Source organism: Grus americana, chromosome 23 (assembly GCF_028858705.1).
Source record: "Grus americana isolate bGruAme1 chromosome 23, bGruAme1.mat, whole genome shotgun sequence".
Lineage (NCBI taxonomy): Eukaryota > Metazoa > Chordata > Aves > Gruiformes > Gruidae > Grus > Grus americana.
This window is the reverse complement of record NC_072874.1, coordinates 6,764,003-6,789,640: the sequence shown is the minus strand read 5'-3', so window position 1 is coordinate 6,789,640 and position 25,638 is coordinate 6,764,003. Positions and strand designations below refer to the sequence as shown.

General features: G+C 44.7%; 1 protein-coding gene across 4 annotated transcripts in view; it reads right to left on the bottom strand.

Annotated features, from left to right (window-relative positions):
• HIVEP3 (HIVEP zinc finger 3) overlaps nucleotides 1-25,638 on the bottom strand; it is a 326,648-nt gene that overhangs the window by 187,325 nt on the left and 113,685 nt on the right. The window contains exon 1 of one of the 4 annotated variants that reach the window (XM_054802488.1): nucleotides 22,499-22,566. The exons of the other annotated variants lie outside the window; for them this stretch is intronic. The gene's annotated coding sequence lies outside the window, so the exon portion shown is untranslated. Of the gene's footprint in view, nucleotides 1-22,498; nucleotides 22,567-25,638 lie in introns of those variants that run through there. 4 annotated transcript variants of the gene reach the window in all.

Below are 25,638 nucleotides of genomic sequence, written 5' to 3'. Positions count from 1 at the left end.
CTGTGAGGGTGACCAAGCACTGGCATAGGTTGCCCAGGGAGGTTGTGGAATGGCCCTCCTTGAAGATATTCAGAAAACATCTAGACATGGTTCTTGGCAACTGGCTCTACATGGCCCTGCTTAAGCAGGGGGTTGGACCAGATGATCTCTAGGAGTTCCTTCCAACCTCAACCAGTCTGCAATTCTGTGATCCCATTTGTGTTGCTGCTACAGCACAGTGCCCCAAGTGAAAAGTGGTCATGTTTTGTTTTATTTTAATCAAGGTACAAAGCACCATGATCACTCCTTTATGGTGCTGCACTCTTACATATATTCCTTCCCCTGAATTACAACTTTGGCTTTGAAATTCAGGACAACATAAAAGCTGCTGCTTCGCCAAGTTGGCGAGTTGATGCCATTGATGCTGAGCGCTCCCAGTGGTGCCCAGCAAGTGGCAGCTGCTGGTCTGCAACTGGGACAGTGGTTGCAGGGTTCAGGTGGCTGCTAGCTTTATTTTTACCATAGGAAAATTTGCCTTACCTGACGATACTAGTTTGAAGCATGGAGTGCTGCAGTCTCTCAGACAGGACTGTTATGCTTATCATACCTGAGCAACCATTTTCTCCCACCCATGCTTCTGTTGACTAAGACTGATTACTGCAAAGCAGCTGAGATAGATCCAATAAAAGAATTAAGATGAGATCCAAAATAGTATATAATTACCTAAAGTGCAGTGTAGGAGGGTTTTAGTGTGAAATTCAGGAAAATAATACAAAATTCACCTAGCGTATATGCTTTAGACAGAAGAGGTCTGTGATTTCTAGAAAAAATACCCATGGGCACCTGAAACCACAATGCTGGCTCTGTTAAGGCAGCAGTTAAGGACAACGGAGAGCTGTCAGTCAGCAAAGCCTGCCATACGAGAACCAGAGAGCGCTCAAAACTAGTAGGAGATTGGTTTAAGATAGAGGAAATAAAGTACGTATTGGCACAGCAGGGAATGACAAGCCTGCTGCCATAGGAGGCTGGTGTGGCAGGTGAGACCAGCAGGTTCAGAACAGGATTAGACAAAATTTGTGGGCCAGAAGCAAATGGCAAAGTCAGCAGGGAGGGATGTCCCCCGTCGCCCCCTCGGGTCCTGATGAGGTTGGAGAGGAAAGGACCGCAGCCAGCGGTCGGGGTGGTGTGCTCTCCCAGGACAGCATCTCCTACTGGAGCTACTCATCTCAGATATGTGCAAGGTCCCACTCCTTCTTCAAAGGCTGCTTATAATAAAATAACATGTCAATGAGAAAAATATATATTAATTAATTTGCATATAAATATCCCAGGCTCCAGCACTCTACCTCATCAACTCTGTCCCTGCTCTTACTCCTATAAAAGCAAAAGTAGAACAGAAAGCAAGAGCAGAGTACTAATAAATAGTAGAGTAGTTATAAAGAGTAACATTTTTATTGCTTTCTGTAGGAACAGGAGAAAAGTGATTTTTAAAAGTGAATTAGATGGTGAATCTGTCTCTAAAAGGACATATCTAGGATGAGTCTGGGTTCACAGTGCTACCGATGACATGTCAGTGACAACAGAGCAAACCAGGAACACAGCTCTTCTCTTGCAGCCCCACACTGAGTGATCACTCATCACCCTTGGTACATTATCAGAGGATCTTTATAAAACAAAAAAATGTAAAAAGTGTTTCAAAGCCACCAGGCTGCGCACAACGCAACACACGTAGCCCGTCTGCACTCGTGGCTGAGCGATCGCTGCTCCCCGCAGCCCCCAGAGCCCATGCAGAGGACACGGAGGATCTCAGATCCGCTGACCAGCTGAGCCTGGCATACGGGCTCCCGGAGCCGCGGTGGATGCCAGAGCCACGCAGGGAGCGTGAGACGGGCACAGAAGAGCCCGAGTCTCCCGAACACCACGGGGGGCTCAACAGACCTGGAGCCCTGCCTGAGGCTCCGGGGCAGTGCTGCGGATAAATAACGCGAGCAGCACATGCATTAGACATCAGGTGAGAAATTGTGAGACCAGACCAGAAAAATGCAAAAAAAATGGACATTTTAAAGGATTTTCACCTTAATAACTAGCTGATTGCTTGCAAGTATTCCAAGATGTTGCAGGGCAGCTGTAACTCAGAGCCTAGTTTCAAGTGTATAGATGTATAATCCTCTAGAAAAATCTCTGGAAAACAAATTCCCTTGTCAGAGCATCCCAATCTTTCCCCAAAACTTTGTCACACCCAGGTCCCCGAAACAGGACCACAACGAATGAACCAGTGACCACAATTACTCTGATTTCATCTTTAATCAAGTGCTTCTCAGGGAAACCATAGCCCTGTGGGGGTTTGAGGAAACCCTGTTCTCAAGCGTATCCTTAAAGCAAAGTCAGACTGGTTTGTAACCAACAACAACTTTTGTGAACAGATCTCGGGAGGAAAAAATAAATTATTCGAGAGAGGACATGAACAAATAATCCATGTCTCTGTAAAACATTCATGTTTCTGAAAAAGATTCAAGCTGTGTTTATCACCATAGCAAGGTTCACCAAGTATTACCCTGAAGAAATCAATTAGTTGCCTGCAGAAAGAATACATAGAGAGAACATTTCTCTCTTAAGCTGGAAGGGCAGCTACTTTGTTCAAATACCTTAATAAAGTAGAGTCAGGGCAAATTTCAGACTCAGCCCTGTCCTGTCCTGCACTATTTTTTGTGATAATTAAAACAATTTTAACCAGAAAGATGATAAACAGAAATAATCACATGCAGAAACAGCACTTATATATGAATTTTTTAAAGCAAGTTAAATCCTGTCAGGCAATCCCCACTTTTTCTTCATATTCCCCATGCAAACCTATTTTCCCCATAGAGTGTCACAGGGGTAATCCAGCACTAATAACCAAAATATGTACGACCTGCATGTGTCCTGTGATGCTCTTAAAAGTGTTTTTTATCTTGTAGTGTGCAGATCCATGAGATACATTGATGTAGTAGTGAAGGGAAGCGAGCCCACGACTGCCAGTGGATTTCAATATCAGACACCTCCTCCTCCAGGGAAAGGTTTCGGCCATTTCCAAATGGAAAAACATCGAACACAATTGCCATCAGGAATTACCTGCCGTATCCCCCCGCTAGCTTGCTCCCCCTCCCCTGCCGTGAGCAGCCCTGGGCTCTGCTCTCCTAGAAAAGACAGATGGGGTGGAGGGAATCCAGACTGATTCCCCAAGCGTTTGTCTCCACAGACCACACGGGCTCGGTGACACAGGAACGTTTAACATTGGGAAAGAAGGATGACAAAAAACCCGACGAGCTGACACAGGCGGTTCCTGCCTCTCCCAGCTGCCGGGGGTCAGCCCGGGTCTCGGGGAAGGGCCAGGGGAAATAGAGTTTATCCTCGCACAAACCCAAATTCCTGCCTCTGCAGAGATGTTCACGGGTGGCTGTATCGGACGTCCTCAATTTGAAGGGAAAGACTTTGGGAAAATGTTGCATTGAAAAAACTGCTGATCCATGAAAAATGAGTAAAAGCTTGAACTCCACTCTGTCCCAACTCATAAAGCCTTCCCTATCCAGCTCTGTTGGCCCTAAAATACGGCGTAACGGTACCTCTGAGCAGCATGTCATGGAGACGGGAAATGCACTGTCCTCATGGGTCCCCACTACAGACCAGACAGCCTTTTGCTTGGGAAAATGCATTGAAAAAAGGAAGCAAATGAAGTGTACCTGGATATAACGTGGCAGCAGTCAGCTTTCTTACAGTTTGCAACTCCTGTTACTCATGGGTGTTTGTAAAGGGATTTTTCTGAAGAAAGGGAGTGCTTAAAAAAAAAAAAAGTATATTGAATTTATTTCCTTTTTTTCTCACTAACTCCTTTACACAGGGTTGAATTTGAAATGTAAGAAACAAGAAGAGATTCGTGAATCCTTCAGCTTGGTGACCATCCAAGGGTATCTGTTTCAGAAATTGAAGCACAAAGTTCAGGGCCCACATCCCCAAACTCCCCTCTGAATTTTGAGGCTTTCAGTAACTCAACTCTTTCCAATCTCTTTTTCACATGTGCAAAATTGCTGTAATTCCTAACCTGGATAAATTACATTATCCTCCTTTCAATCTACATTATGCAATCATTTTCTATGTATATTTGTTCGCCAAGCCTAGTTGCTTTTTCCCTTCCCAGTTGCTGCATGAATTCATTGACATGCAAAATGATTTTTTTTTATCCATAGATTAAAGAGGCTAAATGAGGGCAAAATATTATTATTCACAGTATATCCTCCCATAAAACACCCCCCAACCCTTATACTCGCACAGCATTATTCAAAATTTAGTTCAACTAAAATAATATCAGAGGCCCCCTGCTCGCTCCAGCACCACAGGCTAGCTCCCAAACGTCAGAAAGATTTCAGTACTTAAAACCAGTTTATATTATCCCTCCTCACTACTCCTCCGAGCTTGCTGCACACTCTGCATTGTAATATGTGGGCAGAAGCAACCAGCAGCAAAGGAAAAGGAGAAGCTCTCGCCTGGAGCAAAACCTGGACGCTTCGAGTCACGAGCAGCAGAGGCAGGAGTTCTGCAACAGCACCGGCCGCCGCTTGCAGCTCCAAACTGGTTTCATCTCCAGCTGCCAAAACCAGCAAACCTCGGTGTTTAGGTTAAAGGCAACACTCATCGTAATTTACTCTGCAACAATTACGCCTTCCCTGCGAGCTCTCTGGTACATCCGTGCTGGGCTGTCCCGAGACCACCTCCAAAAGCAGCCCCTCCGCCTCTGCACACCCCTAGACTGAAAGCACAGCTGGGCACCAGCACCCGGGCAGCACGGGGGGGCAGGGACACCTGCCATGCCAGTGTGCCCCAAAACCTGCTCACACGCAGCCCACGGGGACCCAGGGGCAGGAGAGCAGCGGGGTGCCTTGACGGGACACAGGACATGCACCACTTGCTGCAGCTCAGGAGCATGCAAGGGCTAAAGCACTGCAGCTGGGGGACAAAATGGGTTGTCTTTGTTCACTGCAAGTTATAGACTCACGATTGTTTGCCTTCGCTGCGTGCGCAGGGACTGCAAAGGCTGGGCGTGTAGGATGGGTTGCATTCCCAGCATAGGAACTAAATTCTGTGCATGAATTTGGTCAAGTTCCTTAAATCCAGTGTCCAGAAGGCTTTGCTTTTGTGTTCCATATGGGTACACTGTTCATCCAAGCTTAGAAATACCTAAACACCCCAGCAAGAAACAAGCAACACCCGAGAATGGATGAAATTTTTGCAATGGCATGCAATCATGATCCTTCCATTTTAGCAACACGCTTGATACAAAAATCATATCCATGCTCAGCAAGACCATCACTGCCTTGGGCTGTGTTTTTTAAGAGTGCAGTTGCTTCACTGAGATGCCAAAGGCTCTTTTCACCACCACCACGGTGCTGATGAACCTGCCGGATGGAGACACGGCCATAATAAAACTCACTTTGCTGAGAACTCTAAGATGAATGTGAAAAACTAGCCTAAAAACACAAGTGAAACATCCCAAGCAACAAGGGCACCAAAGCCGCCTGGCACCTGTCCTAGCTAATCTGACTACACTCAAAATTTAATCAAAGCTTCTCACTCCACATTCTTGCCTCCGCAGTAACTAAAATAAATAAAGAAATACATCAAAACATAATGTTTATTTTAACTTAGCAGGTCGGCAGAGATGGAAAAAAAAGAAGGAAGCTACATTTCAGTAGTGTCACTGGAAATAAATCAAACCAAATCCTAAAGGCCTGATCCAAAGAAAACTTGGACTTTAAGCCATACCAAATTCTCCAAACAAACAGACAATCTTCTGGATGAAATGCAGATGCCTGTTGGACTGCTGGTTTAAGAGAAGTAGAAAAAAACCCTCAAACAAAAACCCCCTTCTGCTCGTATACCTCAGGACTAAGTGTCTGGGAAGATCTGATGGGCCCTTTTCACTGAGTAGGTGCTGGGGTTGGTACCCGCAGCCCTGTTAGGATGATGCTCAATGGAAAATCCAGCTCCGTCTGCGATGAAAAACAAGTTTCAAACTGGGACATGCATTAAAGCCTTTTTCCTACAAAATTTGAGGGAAAAGTCATCCATTTGAAATTTCACCCAGGGCTTTCTTTAATGCCCTTTGAATTTTCTATTTCATTTTATTTGCTTCCTATTAAGCTTTTTAATTAGAAGCCTCGGAAGTCAGCTGGGACCTTTTCCTTGCCTATTCCCTTTGCACCACTGTGTGTTATCTGCTCACAGTCACTGTCGGGGTGCGGAGGGCTGGATTCCCAGCCAGCTGCCTGGAACAGGTAGGGTGAGTCTGGTTTTGGGAGGAGGATGCCCTCTTTTGTGTTTGTTTGGTTGGTTTTTTTCTTTGAGGGGTAGGAAATACCCTTTTGGATTACTGAATTGGAAATAATTTTTAACCCTTAGGTTTTTTTCACCAATATATCTAGAGAATACACGCACCACGTGCAACAACCTGATTGATGCATCGCTGGAAGCAAACCATTGCTTTGGGTTGAACATTGAAACACTGCGGACAGAAGGAAGCATCCACATTGGCGTGTACTGAGGTTAGCACGACATAGCGAGACATGACATTTGCTCTGCATGGAAACACCCTTTTCCAGAAACTAATTTTATCCTATAACAAAGAGGGATTGTGCACTGCGAGTTGCATATGTAAGTTCAAGAGCAGCAGCTGACAGATTAAGTGTTCTCCACCAGCAGTTTACCTTATCATATTTACCTTGTGTCCTGCTCACCAAGTTCTTCCCCCTACTGACAGCATTAAAACAAGCTAGGAAATGAATGCACGAGAAAGCTTTGCTCCCAAGCTGCATGTTGTTCAAAACATTCTTTACAGAAACCCACAAGGGGAAGGACAAGGTATGTCAGCTGCCCTTCTTGCCTCATTACTTCCAAGCACATATCATCTGTTGCCAGAGCTTTCACAAGCCAACAGACTACAAAGAACAACCAAACCTCCCCGATAATGCCAACCCTTCCACCTCCTTGTCCAGCCACTTCCCCACCACCTCTTTCCTGGACATCTCCATCCCAGCACCTCGATGCATGCATATCCAAACAAGTGTCCCATTAAGATTGCTTAACTTTGTTTGCCTTACTTTCGTAACACTGCAAAGCCAGCTAACATAAAATCAATGTAGCGAGACACACACACACAAAAAAATCAATTAAACTAAAATATTATTTCAAGACTAAAGAAAAATATTGTGAATGTGTCACTAATAACTGAACGCTTCCCAAACTAGGACATCTTGGATCTCATGCTGCCCATCCTCCGAGAAAACAGAAATCTGTTCCTGATGGCAGCACCTGCATTTTCCACTCCCTGCATGGAGGCACAGGACCTAAGTGGGTTTCACTTGGGACAAAGAAAATTGACAAAAGACAGCAGTGTCTTGATCACTGTTAATCACAAACTCGGTGTCTTGGAAGCTGGAGAAAAACATTTCTCTGGCAAATCCGCCTTTAAAACCCAAACAGAGGCTGTGACAGAATGTCAGTGTCAATCCCAGGGAGGTGGATGAAGTGATGCCATCAGACACAAGCAGGAATCTGCATCCCAAAACAGGGTTAATTTGAGTTTTAGAAGGGACAATCCACTCCCCATCAGTAGGAACAACTCATGAATCCTTAACTTGAAAATTACTATTTTTTATTGAGCTACCTCTGATATCTAGAAGCCACCATCCACTAGCTGTATCTATTTTAATTTGTTATGGTTTTAACTCTTTAAACCCACATTTATTTCCATAAAAATACTGCATGTTCAAAAAGACACAAAACTTATCTCTATTGTGTAAATAATTTTAAGACGACCAGCTGAACTATTCATGTACTACCAGGCCATTCCATTGTCACCACTTAGAAACAGAGATCTTCTTTATTTATTTTTAAAGTTCAAATCACACTTCCCAAATGAGGAAAGCAACATATTTACCTGAAAAACCCAGAGTCACAAGCTTCCTAAAACAAATTTTTTTCTTATTCAGAAGGAGCAGCCAAAGAGAACTGAGTGAGGTCTGAATATCAAATCAAGCATAACACAAACAAAGGAAAAAGGAAAAGAAAAAAAAAAAGCAAAGCACAGTGCTGGCCCAGAGCACTCCAGCTTCTGTTACACACAAGGCCAACATGGGAGAATACACACCAGGCGTCAAAATTCAGAGTAAATCATAATGACCCATCAGGTATGGTCTTCTGGCTTTCTCCGCTCAGAGACACAGGCAGGGATTTCAGACTCCAAAGAAGCCTTTGAACAGCCCCAGGGGCAATGGGAAATAAAAATCATCCAGAAAGACAGCTGGGAAACATGGCAAGAGAAAGAATCAGTCCATTTCAGGAGGACTCATTTCCATAAGATAAACAGGGAATATCAAAGGATGCATCAGAGGACCTTGTTCAGCCACCCAAGGGATCGGAGGCTCACAGAAGGCAAAAGAAATGTTTATCAGGCATGGCGCTCGTGGCAATGCAGTCGGGGAGCAACAAAACTTGCACAATACACCATAAAGGTGAGGAAGGAGAAAAACCAACACTGCAAAACATGTTGGAGAGGATATTTGTTATTATTCCACTGTGCACACAGGTGAGCTCTGCACTGAGCATCAGCATTAGTGGCGGTGGTGCCACCACAGGAACGGGGCTCTGGGGAATTCCTTGAGGGGCAAGTCCCACCTTGGGTTTGGAGATGTCAGTTCCTAGAGAAGCTGGAGGGCCAGGGTGGGCTTTTTTCTGGCATCCATCAAGAAGCACTATTTAGAGAAGGACAAAGGGCTCCGTTGTTCTCGCCAAAGGGGAGCAGATGGGCAGCAACAACACCCAACAGGCCTTGGGAGCTCTGCACCGAGGAGGCCATCTGTGCTCTACCATCCCAAAACACATCTCCAAGCCCTTTAGAGCTGCACTGATATATTGTGCGGATCATAGGAAAAAAGGAGAGGAAGACTCCAGGCACAGAGTCCATTGAAATTTCTGTCTGAAGAAACGCTGCTCAGGTCAGTCATAACCCTACCCAGCCGTCAGCGATGGCAATGAAGACATAGGGAAGAAAAAGTAAGGGGAGCACAGAACAGTCTCTGTGGTTATTTCTAGGGACAGATTGGAACAGCCAGACAAAAAGCTAATGACAGTTTTTGTAGGATTAATTAACACTCATGTTATCAAAGCACCAGAGATTCCAGGCAAGATAGCTCCCATGATGACGTGTTCCCAAGAAGACAGAAGTTTCCCAGCTAAGAAGAAATACATCTGGTGAGAAAAGACAGATGTGGCCAAGTGCATAGACCCAAGCAAGAGACACCCTGAGACTGTGATCTCCAGAGCTCTGACAATTCAGAACAGGTTGGGCAAACGCATTCTGTTGATACCATGACAGTGAATTCACCTCCTGCACAAACCAATGTATTGGAAGATCTGTCTGAGGTTGCAAAGAGCCTGAAGCAAAACCACTAATTACAGTATTCATTGCATTCATTTTATATGTCCCATGAGATATTTCTGCTGTGTAATTCGCCCAAGCCTGATTCTCAACAAATCTGCTCCTGTTCATTGGTGCTTGAGGGACCTGCCCAGAACCACCTCTTGCTCAGCAGTTCTTCTCATGGGGGTTTGAGGAAGGAAGGAAGGGCTCCTCTTGCCACAGCGGCTCCAGGAAGACTTAGACATATCCTTCAAGAGCATGTGTGCACCAGATTGGCCCAAAGGGTGGGAGATATGGTGTTGAACCTAACACAAAGCTCTTTTGTTTCTGTGGTGCACACGGTAAAGGAAGTCTGCGAAGTTACTGCCTATCTGATGACTAGAAGGTATTTCTGGACCACCTACACAGATGACTGTCAAAAACTCCTGAAAATAATCACTAATTTAACAACAAATATTTTCGTCTATGAATCAGCAACATGTGTGTGTTTGGAAAATGGGTAGAAGATAAAATTAATCTTGTGGTAGAATTTGTTCCATTCAGTTTACTCCTTTGATTACAAATGCAGTCAATTAACTGTTACTAAAAAAATAATATATAAGAACTGTCTGTCAAGGAATCTGAAAGTATCAACAGGAAAAATATATGGTTACACCTAATTTAGGTATTGAACAGTCTACTGGAGTTTACATCTCCGGTCTTCCCACAGAACTGTATTAAATATAATGAACTGTATGACAGAAGGTATCTGATGGAGTTGTGAAACTAACTGTATACATTGTGATGTATCAGCAAAACACCTATAATATGGATGCAGAGATTTAATGAAAAATGAGTAAGTAGAATTTTAAAGAAGTGATTATGAAGGTGTTTCCCATCCTGAGCACTCAAGATTTTCTAAAACACAGTCTTCAAAGAAAAAAACAGAGAGTCTCACAAACACAAAATACTAATCTCAATTTAGTCCTGATTCAACTTTGCTGGTTGTAAAAAAAATGGAGTTATATTAGGTTGAAATTTAGCCTACTATTCCTTCGGGCTGTTTCCTATTCACACCAATTATTGTACCTTGAACAAAGGTTGAAAGCCTAATGTAGGAAACAGGCAGAGATGGCAAAGTCCTAAGAAACAAAAATCTTATTTTAGTTTAAAGGCTTCCTAGCGATAAAAGAATGAGGAGAGAAATATGAGAAGTTTACACTAAAGAAACTGTATTTTAAGCAGAACAAACACCACCCAGAGTTGTCTTCTATGTTATCAGCAGCTCTTTAAGGTCCCAATCCAGCCCTGTGACCGTAGCAAGAAAGGCTGTCATTAACTTCAAGGGGAACAAGAATAGAGTCTCGAATTGAGCAATACCCCCAAAATTGCTCTCAAAAGGTCCTGGTGAAGGTGTGTCTGCCTCTGAACACAAACCTCTGAGGTGCCGCACACTTCAAAGGGGAGCTGAGAACTCCCTAAGGTGTGGTCCTCTCAACGGGAACAGAAATGGGAGTAATGCACCTGATAGCTGCTGTCAGGTGCAAAAAGTGAGTGGCAAAGGCACCGGGGACTTCCAGGATGGCAACTCAAGTCATGGTCAGCCACATGTTGCACAACCTTAGCAAGAAGATGGTGTTAGAACATCGATAGCAGCATCCACATCCCACACTGTATCTAGAAAGAGTCATTGGTTTACACTCTGCCCCCCCAAGGTGCTTGCAAAGAACTGTACAAAATACCTTTAATCGAGAAGAAAACAAAGTGACAGCTTAATTATGATGCAGAATCAATTTTAACGGCTCTTTACAGATACATCCCACATGCACAATGTAGGTATTCTGTAAGCTGTTGTGGCATAATAAAATGATTAGGAGAATGCATGGTTTTTTCTGGGCTTTTATTTAGTCTTCTGGTCTGCAATCCCTAGCTAGTAACACTAGTAAGGTATTTATTTACTCAGGAAGAAAAATAAGCCGAAAACAAAAGCATTTTCCAGACAAATCCATAATCCCCCCTCTTTCCTCTGCGGACACCTTAGCATCTCTCTCAAAGAGGGCAAAATTTCAAAGTGTTTCTGTAATCAAAGAGAAGGGCTTGAATTTCAGAAGCCACGGCAGGCAGGGTGGCAGCGCCGTCAGAAAGCGATGAATTAAGCAGGACGTTGGCCAAGCACAGAGCCACACATCCGCCGCGGGGAGGAAAATCCTCAGTTCTTCCAGTGGAAGCCCCGACATTTATCTCAACCTTCCAGCGGCTCAAGTCCACAACACAAGGTCAGTCCTGACATTGTCAAACATTAGGATGGGCTCCTTGATCCGCATCTTGTTTCGGATACATGAGCCCAAGTTACACTGGGATTATTCCCTTGATCTGGCTTCAGAGCAAGATAAAAAGACATCAGAGACTCTGCTAGAGCAACCCTTCTTTTGGGGACAGTCACAAAATTTCAACCAAACAACTTTCAGCAGCTCTGACCAGAAGTACAAAGGGGAAAATGATTATAATATGTTTATGCCAGCCTAAAACTATGAAATTATATTTTTAAAAAAAGAAAAGTCAGAACACAAACAACATCTAACACACCAAAAAGCAGCAATGGCAAATATTGTTAATTAGTCTGTCCTGGCCTCAGGTGGCCTTTAATATAATATACCTGGACACTTTCTGCTAGCACATACCCAGAGCTCCGGTTTTACGCAGTTCAGAGAAATTGCATTGCAGAACTAACGTGTCATCCCAGAGCCCTGCGATGGGCAGGGAGTGTATGGGGTCTGGAGCACAGCACAGGTACAAAATGCAGACACCCATTCTGTGATAAACAGGAAACCGCATAACCAGGATCAAAAACAGAACAAGAAAAAAAACCAGCAACTAGAAAAACCCAGTGGCTCAGATTTTTCCAATTGTTTCCCAAGAGCAAAGCACTTCACATGGATTCTGCCTCCAGCCCCTTTGTTAAAGTTTGGGTTCCATCTGAGAAAGATCACGGTTATGTCCTCTTCTGACCAAGGAACAAAAATATTGTTCATTCACGTGGGAAATCTGGTGTTCAATAACATCTGGTATTTTTTTTCCTTAGTCTATACCACCAGGAATCATAGAATCACAGAATGTTTGGGGTTGGAAGGGGCCTCCCAGCCCATCCAGTGCCACCCCTGCCCTGGGCAGGGACACCCTCCACTAGCCCAGCTTGCCCAAAGCCCCATCCAACCTGGCCTTCAACACTGCCAGGGAGCCAGGGGCAGCCACAGCTTCTCTGGGCAACTTGTGTCAGGGCCTCACCACCCTCACAGGGAAGGATTTCTGCCTCACATCCCATCTCCATCTCCCCTCCTGCAGCTTCAGGCCATTCCCCTTGGCCTGTCACTCCCTGCCCTTGTCACCAGCCCCTCTCCAGCTTTCCTGGAGCCCCTGCAGGGACTGGAAGAGGCTCTAAGTTCTCCCTGGAGCCTTCTCTTCTCCAGGCTGAACCACCCCAACTCTCTCAGCCTGTCTCCATAGCAGAGGTGTCCCAACCCTCTGATCATCTCCGTGGCCTCCTCTGGACTCGCTCCAACAGCTCCATGTCCTGCTTGTCCTGGGGACCCCCGAGCTGGACGCAGCACTGCAGGGGGGGTCTCACCAGAGCAGAGTAGAGGGGCAGGATCACCTCCCTCGACCTGCTGGTCACGCTGCTGGACACGCAGCCCAGGACATGGTTGGCTTTCTGGGCTGCCAGCGCTCATTGATGGCTCATGTTGAGATTCTCATCCACCAACACCCCCAAGTCCTTCTCCTCAGGGCTGCTCCCCATCCTTTCCCCACCAAGCCTGTAGTTATTCTTGGGATTGTCCCGACCAACATGCAGGACCTTGCACTTGGCCTTGTTGACCATGCAGTTCACACAGGCCCACCTCTCAAGCCTGTCAACGTCCCTCTGGATGGCAAACTAATCTAAGGACATCTAATTCTGTTTGCTGTGAAGATATGGAAGATGGCAGACTGTTTGGGGTAGATTTGTCTGACTTCAGCTATCTCAAAATCAAAAGTCACAACCAGTCACCTGTTCCCTGTGCAGTTGGTGGAGAAACAGAGAGGGATCCTTCCCATCTGAGATAGGTGTCTGAGACAGATGGGCTGATTCACCCTCCAGCAGCTCCTGCTTCTGGGAGTTTTGAACAGGTGCCCAACTCTTAGACCATTAAATTAGGTAAAATTAATTCCTTTCTCAATTTAATGAAAACAAAATAAACTATGGTATGAAAATTGCTAAGCTACAAGTAGGGTATTAAGCCCTAAGACTGCAGAAAAAACCTCCTTGGTTTGTAGCACCTCCTCCTTTGGAAAGACTGACCACCCATAGCCAGGGAGGCAAAGGATGGACCTTCATGTTCCTCATTCCCAAAACCCACACTGCTTTTGGGAAACTGCAGTCCCCGAAAACACTGCATACAGACTTGCTCCTGCTTGCTCTTTTGTATAGATTTGTAGGAGCACCAAGGGTAGAAGAGAAAACTTTGAGACTATTTGGCTTGCCCGTCTTACTCTACTGGGTAATAACATTTGAAAGATCATCTATAAGACACTTATCTAACATTTGGCCAAGGAAAAAACATGCCAAAAAAATGTACTTTTTTCCACATATTAGGACATCCAACCTTGCAACATGCACTTCATGTATGCCTTGAAGATGCCCCATTAGCTGAAGAGCGGCACAGTCTCCAGTCCTTCCACGAGACGTGGTCTGCAGAGCCCTTGGGACTATTCTGGCCAAACACAGCCAAAAGAGAGCAATTTGGGGCAGGGAACACCCAGACCCTTCCACACCCCATTAAAGCCTGAAGCGGATTTGCTCTACTCACATTTTTTTTCCTCATCCAGACTGAAGGAACATCTCATAGAGACCTACCAGCTTAAGTGCCTTTGAAAACCCTACTCCTCCACCTCTATCCTACTGCTGCCACCAGGATCCTTTCCCGGAGCTAGCTATGCTGAGACATTACCACACAGCGTCACACGAGCAACACCACGCTTATTTTGCTCTCCGCTTGCTTTTCTTCCTTGCAGGTTTCACACCCACTTGAACATTTGGTCCACTAAATAGGAAGGAAGGACTGAAATCATGCCCAGACACAAACCCATCAAGGGAGGGGAAAAAAAACAAACAACAGCCACTATTCCTCAGCTGGAAAATTTTCTTTCTCTGCTGGATAGTTTTTCAAGTCTACAAGTTTGAACTACAGAGTAATTCTGCAGTTTCAGAGTGTATATTAACAAGGAAATAACTTGCTCTCTAACTCCCTGCTTTATTCAAATGAACCCAGGATGCGATAAACAGCATTTTCTTGAAAAGCAACACATTGCGCAGGGCAGCAAAATCGAAGTCAGAGGTGGTTGAACAGTGCTGAACCTCAGACCATCTCATCAGTGTTTGCAATATTTTACACTGCAAATGTGGGGGGTTTTGCCAGTTGCTGGATAGCATCTGTAAACAGGAATTCTCAACTCATAGGTTAGAAGGAATCTTGGAAAGCAGCCACACTCTCAAATCTCATGTATCACCGTCACTAGAAAAGTTGTGCGCACAGGACAAATGCAAAGTCTCTCCTCCAAAGATCATGCAGCCTGAAGAGCAGATTCACCAGCCTGCTCCGTCCAAGACACGCTATCCCAGAGACACAATGGAGCTATAAAACCAGCCAGGCTTGTAATTGCTTTGCATCACAAATATCCAGAGCAGCCAGACCACACTGGTGAATCTGGCTGTAATGCAGCGGGAGCAAGAGCACTGAAAGTGTAGAGCGTACGTGGGGTACGGTATTAGGAGATGATGGTTATGCTGTGATGCCCTCTGTGCACCATGGTGGCTCAATGAATTCATTGTTCCAGATTCTTTCAGTTAGATTTTCCTGCACGCCACCAGAGAAGTATGGTATAAGGGGGTTCTGAATGGACACTGTGAAATTCAGGAGAGGCCCTAAATTACATGGAGAAGCATAGTAAAAAGTCCTGATTCAGGAGATAAGAAGAATAATGAAGAGGGTATTAAAAGCAGTCTGGCAGACAGAAGGAGGAAGAACAGATACATCCTGCTGTCCTTTTTTTTTTTTTTTTTTTTTTAATTTACAGATTGGGAATAAACTGCACCATCTTTCCAGATGACATCGAATCAGGGATCAGGAGCCTCAAAGAGCCCTTGCTGCAATCAAACCATAAAATCCAGCATCACATCAGGCTGACAGCTATGTTTTCTCTTTAAGTTTCTGCTTGGAATCTCAATAAGAAAATACTAACTTTTATTGGACTTCCATAGAACAATAGCATTTCAGAAACACATAAAACATCATGTAAATGCTGCTTGCCCCGAGGAAAGCCAGCATACCCAGGAAACAGCAGCCATGGAAGATGCTCAGGTGTGCCAAGTGATGCTGTGCTGGAGGAGAGACTCAGGATGGACCACAGACCCCCACATTCCCCACTGCTTCGATCTTCTCTACTTTCTTATTTCATCTTTCAGCAGGAGCACAATTGGCTCACACGGCGTTTCATTTGGGAGCTTAATTAGGTCCTTCCTCACCGGATGAGCAGAGCGGGACCGAGGATGCTCCCTGGCCCTGCACGCCCTGGGCGAGCGCATCCTCCCGCACAACGTCACACAGCTCAGTGGCTGGCAATTTGTTTACTTAATCAGATGCAGAGTGATTCGGTGGCGGTGGAGAGGTTTCTATTCCAAGCAAGCAGACAGCAATTAAACGGCCTGACCCACACACCCTCAATTACAGCGGAGCTGTGCAAGGGTCTGTTTACCAGCCCAGTTAACCCACAATTATGGATCCTTCCAATGAGGCCTCAAACCAGAAAACTTATTCAAAAATATTTTATTTTCTTGTGAAAATAAAACAAGCACGTTCTGTTACTATCTCAGTTTGTTTATTAAAGGCCTGTCGCCAAGTTGAGGGCACCTTTCTCAATATTTTGACCAAGCCCTGTTACATTACCTGTTCTTACTTAATTTTAACTTTTCCCAAGCATTTTACTCCTGTATGGGAGCATTACAGCACACTGGGCTGTAAGCCTGGCCAAACACAGATCATGTTGAGAAACCTCCCAGGACAACCCAGAGAACAGGTGAAAATTATGTGGGGATATAAGAAACACTCCAGCATCATCAGGCTGTTTAGAGCTATACTCATTTTCCAAAGCTTGAAGTCAAATGCTGCCTCTTCTACGATCACTGAGATAAACCATAGAGCTCAGACCAGCTTGTGTGAGCAATATAGAAATATTTTTGGCTCAAATTTGCTTCCCCCCCCATTCCCCATTCAGCCAGAAAGAAGGCGTGATGGGCATCAAGGCACAAAGCATTTCTCAGCCACTTGGCTGACAGCCACGAGGAATGCTTCCCCGGAAGGGACTTTCCTTCAAAATTGCACGTATGCCCCAAGATGGGTTTAAAAGTTGCATTGTTGCAAAGCCAGGTGCACAAAGCACCCGATTGCACTGTTTCCAGACGTACGCTGGTGTAGTGCCATCCACCGATGGGATGGAATCGGGGTTTGCAGAAGCTTTTTAGACTGACGAGCCGTGCGCTGACATTGCGGGCAACACACACGGGGTCCTAGGGAGACCAGGAAAGTCACTTGAAGCACTTCTGGCTTTCTGGCACCGTACAGGAATACTTTCAAATATGCAGGAAGTGGTCAGCAGGCATAAGGTTTCGCACTGGGCAGTTAATAGGAATGAATGAATGAATGAATGACACAGGGGCTCAGTATTTAGCACACATTTCTCCACACTAAGTTGAAATGTAACATGTGAAATTGTCACAAAAATTACTGATAACATTAAAACAAGAAATGCTATATAGCATTAGCCAGCCAAACGCATTAATTCTGCTAAAAAAGAAGTAAGTGTCAAAATTAAGCCCATTTAGCCGTCAGCTGCAAAGCTTCCATTAAGCCTCAATATTTCCCCACCATGGCAGGCAGAGAGCCAGAAAGATCAACAGATATTAGCTAGGTGGGCAGACACACGATGTCAAACAATGCGCCTGCAAAGGAGCAGATGCAGAGACTGAAAGTTCGTTGCAACACAGCAGTCAGACTGCAAGAGGACGTTAAAGGTTGTGCGAAACAGGCAGGGGCAAGCCCAAAGAATGGGTAGTGATGGATCCTCCCCTCCTTTCCCGGAAAGGACCTCTTTTTCCCAAAAAAATACTTTCACACTTTATATTGAGCATCGCTTTCCCAGCAGCTTGTTGCTGGAGGAAAGCCCCTAGGTGACTGTCATGGAAAGAAATGTGCCTGGAGAGACACACAGCCGGGCAAGCTCTCAGAGTCAGTTACTCTAGCTAAATGATTTATTTGATTTGTTTTATTTATTTGATTTTTACTTTTTTTTTTAATAAGAAATAGCTCTTTGCTGCAGAGTCAGGGTAAGGCACCTCACTTATTGTTACCCATCCATGGAGCTACACAAGGTTCCCTCACCCTCATCCCTCTCCATCATCAGAGAATACTATATTCACCCATAGTTTGTGATCCACTTTGAGATCAATAGATGAAAAGCACAATTACTGTTATTACTTTTATTAAAGGAGGGCAATGGGACAAAACACTGTAATTATACGACATTCCCGAGCAAAACTCTAAAACAATGCAGCTTTCAGTGATGCTGTGAGAGGGTTCAGTGCTATTAGCATAGAGCAGCATAGAAGAATTTCATCTCTCTCATATCTGTGTGCCTACGTGTGTCCTACCAGTTGTGCATGGGGATAGCTGAAGATACCTAAGAGTGAAAATCCAAAGGAGGAGTTTGACTGACACTCGGAGAGGGCATTAAGACGACGGGTAAGGCAAAATCTAATGGTTTCTAAATAAATCTATTCTGCTAGTGTGCTGCTAGTGCCTTTTTGTACACCCCCTCCACACACACACACAAATGCATTCACAAACGCACTGCCGCAAAACTAACTGTACAATGACTCAATGCCAAAGAAAAAAGAAAAGCGCCTTTTATTCATGGCATCTCACATCAATGGCTGTATTATATTAAAATCAAGGCACATGCTTTCCAAACTTAAAAGCTGCAGTGGGGGGAGAGAAAAAAAGAAAGTCTTCCTCCTCTGCCATTAACACTTTTATAACCACTGCTGTGAGTTGGCCAGAGGTCTCTGATCGTCCCACCTGCAGCAGAGGGGCTCAACGTTGCAAGCTGACCTGCCTGAGAAGGAGCACAGTTTGATTGCTCATTAGTTGTTTAATCCTGCACATTATCTGGTGAAAGTCCTTTCCCAACACAGTCACCCCAAAATGGGAAGGAAGGAATTCACGACATGCATTTGATGACAAGTGGTGTCACTAGGATTCATCCTTCCTGTGACCACTGTACCAAAAATGTCATGAATGACCCCAAATTCTAGCGGCCACATTTTTGGAGGAGCATTGGATAACCTGGCAGCTAAAAGCGAACCTCCAGACACACAAAACTCCAGTCACGGACCTCGCACAGGAGTTTTAAGCACTTGAAAACCTCATTTATTGAATAAAGCAGCTAGAGTGCCTCTAAGTAATTTAGATTAGAGAGTTCATTTTACCTTGGCATAACTATTATTTGCTGTTTTCTTTTACCACTTCTGTGATGCAAATAAACACCCTCATAAGACAGGGATATAGTTACAGCCCACACTAGGTACTTTTTATTACTTCGAGCTGTTTTGGTGGAGGGAGCTCTCGTGCCGTTTCAGGATTCCCTGTGCAGCACGGGGATGCGCTGGCAGCTCAGGGTTAGTGGCAGAGGCATCCTCAGGCCAGCAAACTGGAAACCCAGCATCTGACAGCCTGTGGTCACGATTCCTCAGCACCACTCACATCCAAAACAGGATGGCATTACAGCTTTTTTCCCTAGGTTACAGAGAGTAAAGATATAGTAGGAGGGGAAAACAAAACAGTGGGAATTCATGGAAAAATAAAATAAAAGCCTTAAGCTGGAGATAAAGAAGCAAGCTTTGTGCTACTGGAACAAGGATCACAGGACAGTTGGCAGAAATAGTGTGTGGCAATAGTCAAAACTTGCTTTGAATGTAGGCTAAACCTTGCGGAAATGCCTGGCAAAATTTCAGACTGCACCCCAAAATGCAAAGAGATGATACAAAGCACAAGTTCAGTGCACGACCCACTGCCACTGCGCAAAGGGGGCAGTTTCAGCAGAGCTGTGTTACCCCTTTGCAAGGGCTTCCTCGCATTAACACGTACCACACTTGTAGCAACAACCCAACCTCCTAACCTCAGGATTTTAGGCTACTTCTGTTCTTTATCACCTTCCTATTTGTTGTTTGCAGTGTTCAATTACAGCAGTTTTTCTTAGTGGCTTTGCTCTTTCAGCCCTGGCACGTGGCTCATCCCCTTCCCTGGTTTCACCCTGGTTTAATGCCAAATTCCCCATACGAGGAAGACAAGCATCAGCCCCGCTTTGCCCTGCACATCTAGCATCACTCCAGAACAGACCCAGAGGGACAATGCGTCGTTTGCTTTGCTTTTGCCTTTGGGGCATTAAGCATGACTGTGGATGCTGCTGCTGATGGCAAAGCACTTCTGGGAAGATGGCGTTAATTAATTTGTACTGGTGAGTAATTCCAGAGCTGCAGAACAAGTACAGCTCAGGTACCAACCTAGGAGTGCAAAACTCAGTGGACAGGCTTAAAGTAGGGAGCTTGGCTTTAAAATTCAGATCTATAAGTAAGTAGCTTATCTTTACCTCCTTTCTGTTTCACGATTTGTTGGTTTACTTATTAACATTTAAGCGGAAGCTTACATTCCACTTTATGGGCAATTAGGAGAGCTGAGAATTCAACTTGAAGCCAATCCAGAGAGGCAGAAAACAATTTCATTTCATATTGCTCTGTATATATTTTTTTAAGGTGCTGAAGAAACATTTTTAAATCTCCTGCTCTCACGAAACAGCGCATTTCCAGACAGCCCCTGCAATCTGTTTAATAATTGTCCCACCGAAAGCCCAGTCATTAAAAACCCAGCAAACACATCAAATCATCTTTGCTAAACCATGGCAGTGAGGCAGCCTAAAACAAAGCAACAAAACCACAAAAATACTGAACTTCTGAGCTGAAGCATCCAACAGACAATACTCTTTTTGCAGGACATGATTCATGTCAATTATATTACAAAAAGAAAATCACACTGTGATACAGAATGAGATTAAGCAAAAGAAGTCTTAATAGCGGCTCAGCAACTTCAGAATGTCTCAGGAAAGCCACTGGGCTTGTAAGTAATCTATCTTCAATACTGGCCAGCCCAGTGGCAAAGGAGTGATGCTGGGAGGAAGAAATAAATTCACATCTGAAGACCAAGGCCCTTGCTATGTAGGTTGACGGCTTCTAAGGTGCTGGAGAGAAAAAACAACTGTAATAAGACAGCAGCGAGGAGGAAGGATAGCTCACACCCCCTGTAACTCTATTAGCACCACTTTGTTGTTGTTGTTAATGTTGTATATAGACCAGAAATGGTATTTATGCACAGAACGGTGGGCTATTCCTTATCCGAAAGGACTGTACTCATGATGTTTATCACATCAAAATCCCTATTGCCAGACAACAACATCCTCTGTCCACTGGCAAGAAGGCGATGATCACAAAATCACTGGTAACATTCTCCTGGTCCCAAAATTAAAAGACAATTCCATCAAAAAGCAACCACCTAATCAGTTAGCACTAACAGCAGGCATGGCAGGATGGACAGAAAGGAGGGAGAATTCCCCCACATTCCTGGGGAAACTCACAGGGATTAGTGCGGGGTGGTACCATCCACAGTCACATGCATGAATTCATCATTCGGCACACACAGCGGTCAAGTAACTCAGAAGTTTTCAGAAAGCAGGTGTAGAGTTAAAAGCCACCATTATGCAAATACAACTCCAAAGAAAGTACTCACAACTAAGTACAGCAGCTCTGCTCACAGCAGATGCAGCTACACATCAAGATGTTAATGGACAGGAAGAAAATTTGGGAGATGCTCCACTTGCCCCATGGCAAATACCAGTACAAGGACCCCAGGAGACTGCTGGAGAAGGAACAGCATTCAGGAGAGGAAGATGTTACACACACAAATGAGATCAGACTTTGCATCTCCAATGAAAGAGACTTCACTTTGCTCTATTAGTAGTCACAAATAAGAATCTTGTGTGCACAAATAAGAATCTCACAGAGAAATATTTGCCAGAAGGCCAGCCCTCAGACTTTTGCTGAGAGCCTGATTCATCTTGCAAAAAAGATTTATTACATGGTCAAGAATCCAAAGATCTTCACCTTCAGAATATAATTTACTTGAAAGCATCTTTTTGCAATAAACACCCTGTAATTTTTTCCAGCTCTCTCCAATGTGCAAGGTATGCCTCTCAATAAAATATGTGAGAAGGAGAGGAAGAACATTGTGTGTGATTTGTTAGCAGCTGGAGTGTAACATTTATCAGACAGTAATAACCATGCACTCGCTCATCACGCTCAAGCACGAAAGCCAAGGAGCAGACTGGAGTGCAGAAACGACACTCACACTTCACTATAGCGCAGCGCGAAGGGCTGCAGACCTTGGCCAGACATAAGCCATGACACATGCCAGCACTGGAGAATGATGAAGAGTTGCTAAATTCCACTCTGTACTTTCTGCTATTCTCTTTCCATACTCCACCAGCTCTAAAACAGGCTCCTAAGGGCAAGGTTCCATCTACACACTCAGTAGCGTCTCCTCCCAGAGGAGGGGGCAGATGCAATAGGGTAATTCTAAAGAACAAAGTTTCATCTTCGATTTCCAACTGGAATTTCAGCAGAGCATTGAAAAAGTCAGTTTAATTAGTGAGATGGCACCCAAACGATCCTCACAACTCATTCACATCCACCAGGATCACCTGTGAGATCATGACCATGAAGGTCACAGCTACTTGGGGCATCTTCTGGCACAGGGTACAATTCACACTACTCCCTTCCTTCTGGTACTCACTCACACCTACGTCTACATCTCAAATGTACCGTTTTCCCTTTTTAAAATATATTTTATACTGGGTGTATTTTGTTTGGAAGTAGAAGAAGCGCAGGCTTACTTCATCATCTGACCCCTGTGCTCTGGCCTTGGGGCTGGGGGGTCTCCAGGGCAGAGACTGGAAAGCATCCAGGAGGTGTTTAAGGTCTGAAAAAAATAATAAATCAAAATCAGTGCCCTCACTACCACCCTGGTCTCTCTCTGTGACTCCCCAGACAGGTACATCTTTCAGCTGACAGATGGCCTATTCGGAAAGCATCTGAAGATCTCTGCTGAACTTAAATGAAGATATTTCCGGCATTAGAATTAACACTCTGGGTTCTTTCCACCTGCCTCACCTGGTACCGCAATACACCTCTGGTACATGTGCAGCAGACAGACCTGAAAATAGCTCAATTAAAGCCTATGCACTTGGAAAACAGCCACAAAGTAATTATCAGAAACCCAGAGAAATTAGAAATAAAAAAGGAAAAATCTGCTAAACCTGGTTTTGTCCTTGACACAGCTTAAAACCTGAGTAGCAGGACTCAAATCAACTGCATCTCTGCAAAAGATGTTTCTTTCTAATGTTCATGGGAAATTTTAAGAAAGAGAAAGGGGAGAGAAACAGCAGTAAAGGGTGGTGGCATCGCTGCAAGGTGACACAGCTGGAGGTTTCTGCTGCAAAACCATGCAGCAAAACACGCTCTGCCCGCAGTGCCACTGGTGTGCTCACTGGGGAAGGGCATCCCGACGCACCACCTTCCCGGCTGCTCATCTCATGGGTGCAGAGGCAGGAAAGCTCAGAGCCTTTCTTCTCAAGGAGAAGCTGCTCCCAGTCTCCCAGCCTGGCCCCGTGCTCCTCTGCCCCCAAGCTCCCCTGTGCAAACCTGGCGCTGCCAGACCCTCCCACCACCCCACACTCCTCCATCTGCCACACCTCACACAGCGCCAGGATTTTTCACAGCTCAGGAGCAAAATGTGGTCCTGCTGGAAAGTGGAAACAATCAGGAAAAGGGCATCCAGAACAATCTTTTCTTCCCGACACAGACGCAATACCTCTTTTTTATTTTGCATGCGCTACTTCCTGGAGCTTGAAAGCTCAGGATGGCTTTGCAGGAGGAGAGAAATTAGCAGCTCTCCTTCATTGGGAAGGCAATAAACATTTGCTCCAGCTTGCAATCAAATGGCTAACAATCTCCAGCCAGTGCTCAGGCAGGCGAGTGTCCAGACCACAGAGCATCACACTAACAGCGATGCTGCGTAATAAAACTTGCCCCATCTCCTCTCCAGCCAGGAGTGGATATCTTGCTCAGAGCAGCACAAGGAAAAATTGCACAAAGAGGTGTGAAACGATCAGACAGTGTCAAACCAGCCTTTGTTGTGAATATTACAGACATTTCTAAAGCTCTATGGTATTCCTTTGGTTGAAGCTTTATGGCTGCTCATTTTTAACCGGAGCTGCTGCACAATGCCTTAATTGTGCAGAGCTGCCTGGAAACCCAAACATCCATGTTACAGGTGTCTTAAAGATGACAGCCTTCACCGATCGCTCTCTGAACATCTCGGGGGATCGTCTCCGCAGGAGTGTCTGACTGCTGCGCGAGCAGGCACAGCACAGGGCAAGGTCGCTGGTCAGGGGATGCCCTGGGGATGCTCTGCGCTGGCATGCCCACTGTCAGCTTGGCTTGTGTCACGTTGGAGAGTATTTAGATTAATCCGAGATAAAAAACTGAAATTATATTTCAAATTGCCTTTCTCAATCCACCCAGCTCTTTCAAGGGCTCAGTAAAGCAAGTGGGAACCAGCACGTCAGAGTTCCTGTGACCCTACTACCACGAGCCATTTAAGAGCCAGGCTCAACCTCCTGGTTGCATGGAAGCAATTGCCAGTACACATTTTTACATGTCTTAATACGAAAATGGGGGGAAATGATCTATAAAGCATTAAGGCTTTCACTTTAACAGTCTTTCTAATTCCCTTTTTCTTCAGCTGTGAAGAGTCTTTTAGGAAAACCTCTGATACTCTTTTCAGACAGCATCACAACTACTAGTAACCTGATCTTGGGGAGAAAATGTAAGCTGGAGGGGACTGGGGATGATTTCACAACCACTGCTGCTGAAATCCCCCTCCCACCCCCCCTCAAAAATGGGGGAGGAGAAAGGAGGAGTAAAACAGAAAGCGTAACTAACTTCTGTTTCTGATACCAACTCTTACCCCATCTCTATGTCAGAAAAGCAAAGGCTAAACTGAGCGGACCGGCTTAGCACAGCTCAGAAGTTCAACTAAGCAGCAGACACGGGACGAACATCAGCTGTTTTGTACTTCTAAGGAAGATCAAATGTAAGGACTGCAAAAGGCAGGAGAAGAAAAAGAATATAATAAGCTGTTCTGCATATATATAGACTGCAAAAGGCAAAATACTGACTTAAGAGGGAAAATGGTCCCAAATCCTTTATTATCTTCAGACCCAGAAAGGCCAGGAGTATTTTGGCCCCCCGGTCCTTTGTCCCAGGGGCATGGCCGCAGAGGGGTGCAGGACAGCACATGGGGGAGATAACGCACTAAGCTTTAACTTTGGGTACATAACAGACAGCTTTGGGTACATAAGAAGCAACTGCAAGCCCCAACTTAACATAGCTGTGCTGACTTTTAAGTTAAGTAGGCATGCCCAGATTCTATCTAGATTTTATTTATTTTCTTTCTTTTTTAAAAAAGAAGATACTATCCCAAGTGAGACCAACTCATGCCTTAAACTAGAAGGAACAGATGTGTATATATAGGTGTATGTACATATATATATCTCTATATACCCAAAGATGACCACCTCCTCTATTTCCTCTGCCCATCTGCACATATCGCCTGAACTTCATCTTTCAGTATTTCAACAGCAAGCAACCAAGGGGATGACCATCCCCTCCTTTCTGAGAAAATATTTCATTCTTTTACGTCAGCTGAGGGGAGGAGGACGCCTTTATTTCATCTCCTCATTCCTACTTGTATCAGCCTGGATAATCTCAAAACAACACTTTTTCTCCCCTCCATCCATATGCTTTACATAACTATAGACAATTACAACAACCCTTACCAGACATTTATAAAAGCTAACAAAATTTTGCTTGCTTAATTTCTATTGGGTTTATATATTTTAATTGTTTTACTCCCATTCTAAGCTGAGGTCTGATTTATTGTCTGTTGCATCTCAATCTCTTTGGTGTTGCT